Below are 8034 nucleotides of genomic sequence, written 5' to 3' on the forward strand. Positions count from 1 at the left end.
GGAGTGGATTCAGTCCAGTTCAGTTCAGTCGCTCAGTCATGTCCAACTCTTTGCGACCCCATGAATCGCAGCACACCAGGCATCCCTGTCCATCACCAACTCCCAGAGTTTACCCAAACTTATGTCCATTGAGTTGGTGATACCATCCAACCATCTCATCCTCTGTCGTCCCCTTCTCCTCCTGCCTTCAATCTTTCCCAGCATCAGGGTCTTTTCAAATGAGTCAGCTCTTCACATCAGGTGGCCAAAGTACTGGAGTTTCAGCTTCAACATCAATCCTTCCAACGAAAACTCAGGACCACTCTCCTTTAGGATGGACTGGTTGCATCTCCTTGCAGTCCAGGGGACTTTCGAGAGTCTTCTCCAACACCACAGTTCAAAAGCATCAATTCTTCTGTGCTCAGCCTTCTTCATAGTCCAACTCTCACATACATACAAGATCCCTTCTTCAGGGGATCTTCCCAACCGAGGGATCAAACCCAGGTCTCCCACCAGCTGAACCACCAGGGAAGCCCAACAGAGATTAGATGCCACAAAGTAGGTGGAAATGCCCCAACTGCATGCATGTTGTCAGGCCTGAGAGTCTCTTCCATCCTTGTCAAGGGGAGGGCTAACCTTCTCTCCTTTCATACAACACATTTCACAGTAAGTTTATCATAAGTTATGATGAAAGAGAATACTCTTTCCTGAGCAGCTGATAACAATGATACAAGAAGAGAATACCTAATGGTTTCTCCAGCTTAATTTGTCTTACCCACTGCTTTATGTGTATCTGGTTATATATAGTCTTTAAATTTTGTTTCAATAAAATATACATTCATTGTAAAGAGTAAGCAGTAAAACAGCTGACTTAGGTAAAAAAGTAAAAACTCATTTCCCCATACCAAATCTACTCCCCTAGTGTATATATGGACAAAGAGATAAATAGATACATTTATCTATCCAAATAGAAAAAGGAGTACGTCAAGGCTGTATATTGTCACCCTGATTTAAGTTATATGCAGAGTACATCATGAGAAATGCTGGGCTGGAGGAAGCACAAGCTGGAATCAAGATTGCTGGGAGAAATATCAATGACCTCAAATATGCAGATGACACCACCCTTATGGCAGAAAGTGAAGATGAACTAAAAAGCCTCTTGGTGAAAGTGAAAGAGGAGAGTGAAATTGAAGTGAAGTTGGTTTAAAGCTCAACATTCAGAAAACTAAGATCGTGGCATCCAGTCCCATCACTTCATGGGAAATAGATGGGGAAACAGTGGAAACAGTGTCAGACTTTATTTTTCTGGGCTCTAAAATCACTGCAGATGGTGACTGCAGCCATGAAATTAAAAGACGCTTACCTCTTGGAAGGAAAGTTATGATCAACCTAGACAGCATATTAAAAAAGCAGAAACATTACTTTGCCAACAAAGGTCTGTCTAGTCACAGCTATGGTTTTTCCAGTGGTCATGTATGGTTGTAAGAGTTGTACTGTGAAGAAAGCTGAGTGCTGAAAAATTGATGCTTTTGAACTATGGTGTTGGGAATATTCTTGAGAGTCCCTTAGACTGCAAGGAGATCCAACCAGTCCATCCTAAAGGAGATCAGTCCTGGGTGTTCATTGGAAGGACTGATGCTGATGCTGAAACTCCAGTACTTTGGCCACCTCATGCGAGGAGTTGACTCTTCGGAAAAGACCCTGATGCTGGGAGGGATTGAGGGCAGGAGGAGAAGGGGACAACAGAGGATGAGATGGCTGGATGGCGTCACCGACTCGATGGACATGGGTTTGAGTAAACTCCGGGAGTTGGTGATGGACAGGGATGCTTGGTGTGCTGTGCTTCATGGGGTCACAAAGAGTCGGACACGACTGAGTGACTTAACTGAACTAAATTGATCCATCATTTTAAACTACCTGTGTGCATGCTAAGTTGCTTCAGTTGTGTCTGACTCTTTTCAACTCTATGGACTATAGTGCACTAGGTTCCTCAGTCCATAGCATTCTCCAGATAAGAATACTGGAGTCGATTGCCATGCCCTTCTCCAGGGGATCTTCCCAACCTAGGACCTGGGTTCAATCCCTGGGTTGGGAAAATCCCCTGGAGAAGGAAATGGAAACCCGCTCCAGTACTCTTGCCTGGAAAATTCCATGGACTGAGGAGCCTGGTGGGCTACAGTCCATGGGGCTGCAAAGAGTGGGACACGACTGAGCAAGTTCACTTTCACTTTCACATATACTTCAAGGAATTTCTCAGTTCTCACATTCTCTGGGGTGATTCCCAAGTCTGCAACCCATAACCATCTCTTCAGCTTCTTAACAATAATTGCCATATGCTGCTTGATATGTTTATTTATTTTTATTATTTGTGTATTTATTTATTTTTGCTTCTTCATATGATCATTCTTTTCCTCCCCCATTAGTCTGAATAAGGATCCTAACAGATCTTTTTATTCTTCACAACATTCATAGAAACCTTGTATCGGAGCTCAACAATTATGTGTTGATTTATTTGCTGAATTTTCTACAGCAGACTCTTGGGTCTTATTTTAGTAATTCATAACAGTGATATATGAATTAATTAGAAGGGTTTTTATATGATCTTCTGGCACACTCCCCCCATAATGGACAACACTTCAGTGATATCTCTCACTCATGGCTAATCACCCCTCCAAAACCACTGAAAAAGATAGTTTAACACTAGGGACTGAGTCATAGCATCAGGTGTTCTGGAGTTCCCAGAATATTTCTGTCACCACTTCTTTCAAAGCAAACTGAAACTATTGTTAAAAAAGAGCTTCAGACTAAAAGAAGATGAGACATGGAATGAACCTGAAAACAACCCAAAAGGTCAATTTTAAGAATGCTAAAGCAAACCTGTAGCCTTGCTTTGAGTAGCTCTCAGGCTGTAAAAGACTTCTGGAGAGTTCAGTCACTAGAAACCAGAACTATGCAAAGGGACAGAAGAAGCTAAAGTGGCCAGGAGGTTGTACCATCCACACCATTTCCTATCCCCCGTCACACATTATGGCAAAGGCAGTCATATCTGTTTTCAGTGACACCAAGGAGTTGATGGGAATGGGCAGTTGACCCCAGGGATTTCCATCAGTGATTCTATAGCTCCAGCAATATACTAATCTCTAGGAGGTTGATGCTTTCTCAAACTTAAGCAGTGTGGATATAAGCATCTTTAGAGAGCTTTGCTATTCATAGTGACATAAAACATATATATGAAGTAAGAACACTGCTTGCTATGCAAATTCAGCTTCCAGATCATTCCACTGTTTACCTTCCAGCCATTTTGTAGCCATTGAACCTATTCTATATTGAATTCTGGAGCTGTTCCAATGAATAGGCAAATTTGTGGCCATTGGTATCAGTTCCCTTGCAATCTCTCTTAAGGAGGTAACACATTCTGTTCCATATTCAGTTTCTAAAGTTTGCATCTCTTTGGAATCACCAAGCTCCTTCCAGACCACTGATCCATCACCATCACTGAAAATCCCTCTTATATGTAAGCTCACATCATCTAGATTTCCATCTTTCTCCATTTTCCCTATCAACTTCTCCAAAGTCACGTAACACAGTCTCAGGACACAAACTTACCATTTTCTTTTCTACTGTGTGCCTTATACCTTCTAAACAATGGCCCAGCCAATAACCTACTCTCCTCAATTTCCTCAGTTGCAATGACTTTATTTCTGTTAATTTTGGCCACCTGGAGCTTCTTTACTTTTGAATTCTTACCTCAAAAGTTTACTTGTCTGTCCATAATGTTTTCTTTTTAAAATATTTATTTATTTATTTGGCTCCACTGGGTCTTAGTTGCAGCATGTGGAATCTAGTTCCCCAACCAGGGATCAAGCTTAAGCCCCCTGCATTGAGAGCATGAGGTCTTAGCCACTGGACTGCCAAGGAAGACCCTGTTTATCATTTTCTATAGTGGCTCCCACCCCCTATTGTTTTAGGGTTCTCCAGGGAAATACAATCAGTAGAATGTGTTGAGGGGTGGATGGATAGATAGAGAGAGATTTATTTTTAAGAAATTCACTCATGCAGTTGTGGAGACTGGCATGTCCAACATCTGAAGAGTAAGCGTCATAGTCCATTTAAGTTGCTGTAACAAAATATCACATACTAGGTAATGTATAAACAATAGAAATTTGTTTCTTGTGGTTTTAGAGGCTGGGAAGTCCAAGATTAAGGTACCAGCATGGATGTATTCTTATGAGGGCCTCTTCCTGGTTCATAGCTGTTGTCTTCTTACTGTGTCCTCACACAGTAGAGAGGGCTAGGAATCTCTGTCGGGCTTCTTTCATTTTTTTTTTTTTTTTTTTTTTAATTGGAGTACAGTTGCTTGGCAATGTTGTGTTAGTTTCTGCTGTACAGCAAAGTGAATCATCTGTACAAATACAAATATCCCCTCTTTGGATTCTTTTCCCATTTAGGTCACCACAGAGCATTAAGTAGAGTCCCCTGTCCTATGTAGTAGGATCTCATAAGTTATCTATTTTACACATAATATCAATAGTGCATGTATATCAGTCTCAATATCCCAGTTCATCTATCCCCTTACCCACCTTGGTATCCATGTTTGTTCTCTTATGTCTGTGTCTCTATTTCTGCTTTGCAAATAAAGTCACCTGTAACGTTTCTCTAGATTCCACACGTAAATGATATTATATGATATTTGTTAGTCTCCTTCTGACTGACTTCACTCTGTATGATGACTCCAGGTCCAACCACATCTCTGTGTGGGGCTTCTCTTATAAGGCACTAACGCCATCCATACGGGCTCCACCCTCATGATTTAAGCACTTCCCAAAGTACCCACTTCCTAATATCCTCGTCTTTGGGGATTAAGATGTCAATATATGAATTTGAGGAGTTCACAAACATTCAGACCATAGCAGTCGGATGGCAGACTGGAGACCAGGCTAGGGTTTCAGTTCAAATATGAAGACAGTTTGCTGGCAAATTCCCTTTCCCTTGGGGTAAGTCCGTCTTTTTCTTAAGGTCTTCAACTAATTGGATGAGACCATTTCTTATTGTTATTATGAAGGCCAGTCTACTTTACTTATAGTCTACTGACGTAAATGTTCGGTTCAGTTCAGTCACTCAGTCGTGTCCGACTCTTCGCGACCCTGTGGACTGCAGCATGCCAGGCCTCCCTGTCCACCAACTCCAGGAGTTTACTCAAACTCATGTCCATTGAGTTGGTGATACCATCCAACTATCCCATCCTCTGTCATTCCCTTCTCTTCCCACCTTCAATCTTTCCCAGCATCAGGGTCTTTTCAATGAGTCAGTTCTTCACATCAGGTGGCCAAAGTATTGGAGTTTCAGCTTCAGCAGCAGTCCTTCCAGTGAATATCCAGGACTTATTTCCTTTATGATGGACTGGTTGCATCTCCTTGTAGTCCAAGGGACTCTTAAGAATCTTCTCCAACACCACAGTTCAAAAGCATCAATTCTTCAGGGCTCAGCTTTCTTTACAGTACAACTCTCACATCCATACATGACCACTGGAAAAAACCATAGCTTTGAGGAGATGGACCTTTGTTGGCAAAGTAATGTCTCTGCTTTTTAATATGCTGTCTAGTTTGGTCATAACTTTTCTCCCAAGGAGCAAGTGTCTTTTAATTTCATGGCTGCAGTCACCATCTGCAGTAATTTTGGAGTCCCCAAAAATAAAATCTGTCACTGTTTCCACTGTTTCCCCATATTTGCCATGAAGTGATGGGACCAGATGCCATGATATTCATTTTCTGAATGTTGAGTTTAACTTACATGTTAATGCCAACTAAAAAAAAAAAAATCTTCACAGAAGCATCTAGAATAACATTTGGCCAAATATCTATATATCACGACCTAGCCAAGTGAACACATAAAAATCACCATCTCACACATACCAGAGTCTGTTCTTTGAACTCACCAAAGCTTCTTGTGGCCCAAGAGTGTCTGTTGATTGATCCCATTCTAGCTTTACTCCTTTCTCTTTCTTGGCTGCATGTGTCTACTTTGTGATTACTGTCAAAACCTTTTGCTCAAACCCCAACGTGAATCAGTCATCAGTTATCAGTTCAGTCACTCAGTCATGTCTGACTCTTTGTGACCCAATGGACTACAGCACACCAGTCTTCCCTATCCATCACCAACTCCTGGAGTTTACTCAAACTCATGTCCATTGAGTTGGTGATGCCACCCAACCATCTCATCCTCTGTCATCCCCCTCTCCTCCAGCCCTCAATCTTTCCCAGCATCAGGGTCTTTTCAAATGAGTCAGTTCTTCGCATCAGGTGGCCAAAGTATTGGAGCTTCAGCTTCAGCATCAGTCCTTCCAATGAATATTCAGGAACAATTTCTTTTAGGATGGACTGACTGGATCTCCTGGCAGTGCAAGGAACTCTCAAGAGTCTTCTCTCACATCCATACATGACTACTGGAAAAACCATAGAGCTTTGATCACATGGACAGTTGTTGGCAAAGTAATGTCTCTGCTTTTTAATATGCTGTCTAGGTTGGTCATAGCTTTTCTTCCAAGGAGCAAGCATCTTTTAATTTCATGGCTGCAGTCACCATCTGCAGTGATTTTGAGCCCAAGAAAATAGTCTGTCACTGTTTCCCCGTCTATTTGCCATGAAGTGATGGGACCAGATGCCATGATCTTAGTTTTCTGAATGTTGAAGTTTTAAGCCAGCTTTTTCACTCTCCTCTTTCACTTTCATCAAAAGGCTCTTTAATTCTTCTTTGCTTTCTGCCATAAAGGTGGTGTCATCTGCATATCTGAGGTTATTGACTTTCTCCCAGCAATCTTGATTCCACCTTGCACTTCATCCAGCCTGGCATTTCACCTGATGTACTCTGCATACAAGTTAAATGAGCAGGGTGACAATATATAGCCTTCACGTACTCCTTTCCCAATTTGGAACCAGTCTGTTGTTCCATGTCCAGTTCTAACTGTTGCTGCTTGACCTGCATACAGATTTCTCAGGAGGCAGGTCAGGTGGTCTGGTATTCCCATCTCTTGAAGAATTTTCCACAGTTTGTTGTGATTCACACAGTCAAAGGCTTTGGCATAGTCAGTAAAGCAGAAATAGATGTTTTTCTGGAACTCTCTTGCTTTTTCTATGATCCAATGGAATCAGTCACAGTTCAGTTCAGTTCAGTCACTCAGTCGTGTCCGACTCTTTGCGACCCCATGAATCGCAGCACTCCAGGCCTCCCTGTCCATCACCAACTCCCGGAGTTTACTCAAACCCATGTCCATCGAGTCGGTGATGCCATCCAGCCATCTCATCCTCTGTCGTCGCCTTCTCCTCCTGCCCTCAATCCCTCCCAGCATCAGGGTCCGTTCAAATGAGTCAACTCTTTGCATGAGGTGGCCAAAGTATTGGAATTTCAGCTTCAGCGTCAGTCCTTCCAATGAACACCCAGGACTGATCTCCTTTAGGATGGACTGGTAGGATCACCTTGCAGTCCAAGGGACTCTCAAGAGTCTTCTCCACCACCACAGTTCAAAAGCATCAATTTTTCGGCGCTCAGCTTTCAGTCATAGGTATACATATATCCCCCTTCTTTTTGAACCTCTTTCTCATCTCCCTCTCCATCCCATCTGTTTAACAGAAAACAACAAATGTCTGTAAAGAAATTACCCTTCAATTAAAAAATTAATTTATTAAAAAAATTCTTGGTGACAAAATACCTTTTCTTCAATTTTTTTGCCTTTTCTGCTCCATATTACCTCCCTGTCTCCATTATTATCACTTACTTATACTTACCTCCACTCCAACCACACCAAACAACTCACCCCTCCAAGAATATACCCTGAACAGCACACCCCTTTTTCCCAGTAATATCTTCTTATCATAACCAGTCATTCCCATCTCAGCTGAAGCATCAGAAAGCTCTCATTCTTCTTTCCCAGGCACCATGTATGCCTCCCTCTATTAAACAGCCTTGGATCTGTATTCATACCTTCAATAAAGCTGTTGGTCTCATTACTGAATTCTGAGTCTCATCTGAATATTGAGTTCATCTTTATGGTCATAATAA

The 8034-nt window shown here is 42.0% G+C and overlaps 1 non-coding gene across 1 annotated transcript; it reads right to left on the reverse strand.

The window, feature by feature from the left end:
- Nucleotides 1-514: 514 nt before the first annotated feature.
- LOC122422946 lies at nt 515-637 on the reverse strand. Its single transcript, XR_006264036.1, has one exon. It is a non-coding gene; the product is annotated as a U6atac minor spliceosomal RNA (small nuclear RNA).
- Nucleotides 638-8034: the final 7397 nt, after the last annotated feature.

Source organism: Cervus canadensis, chromosome 20, assembly GCF_019320065.1.
Source record: "Cervus canadensis isolate Bull #8, Minnesota chromosome 20, ASM1932006v1, whole genome shotgun sequence".
In the NCBI taxonomy this organism is placed as follows: domain Eukaryota; kingdom Metazoa; phylum Chordata; class Mammalia; order Artiodactyla; family Cervidae; genus Cervus; species Cervus canadensis.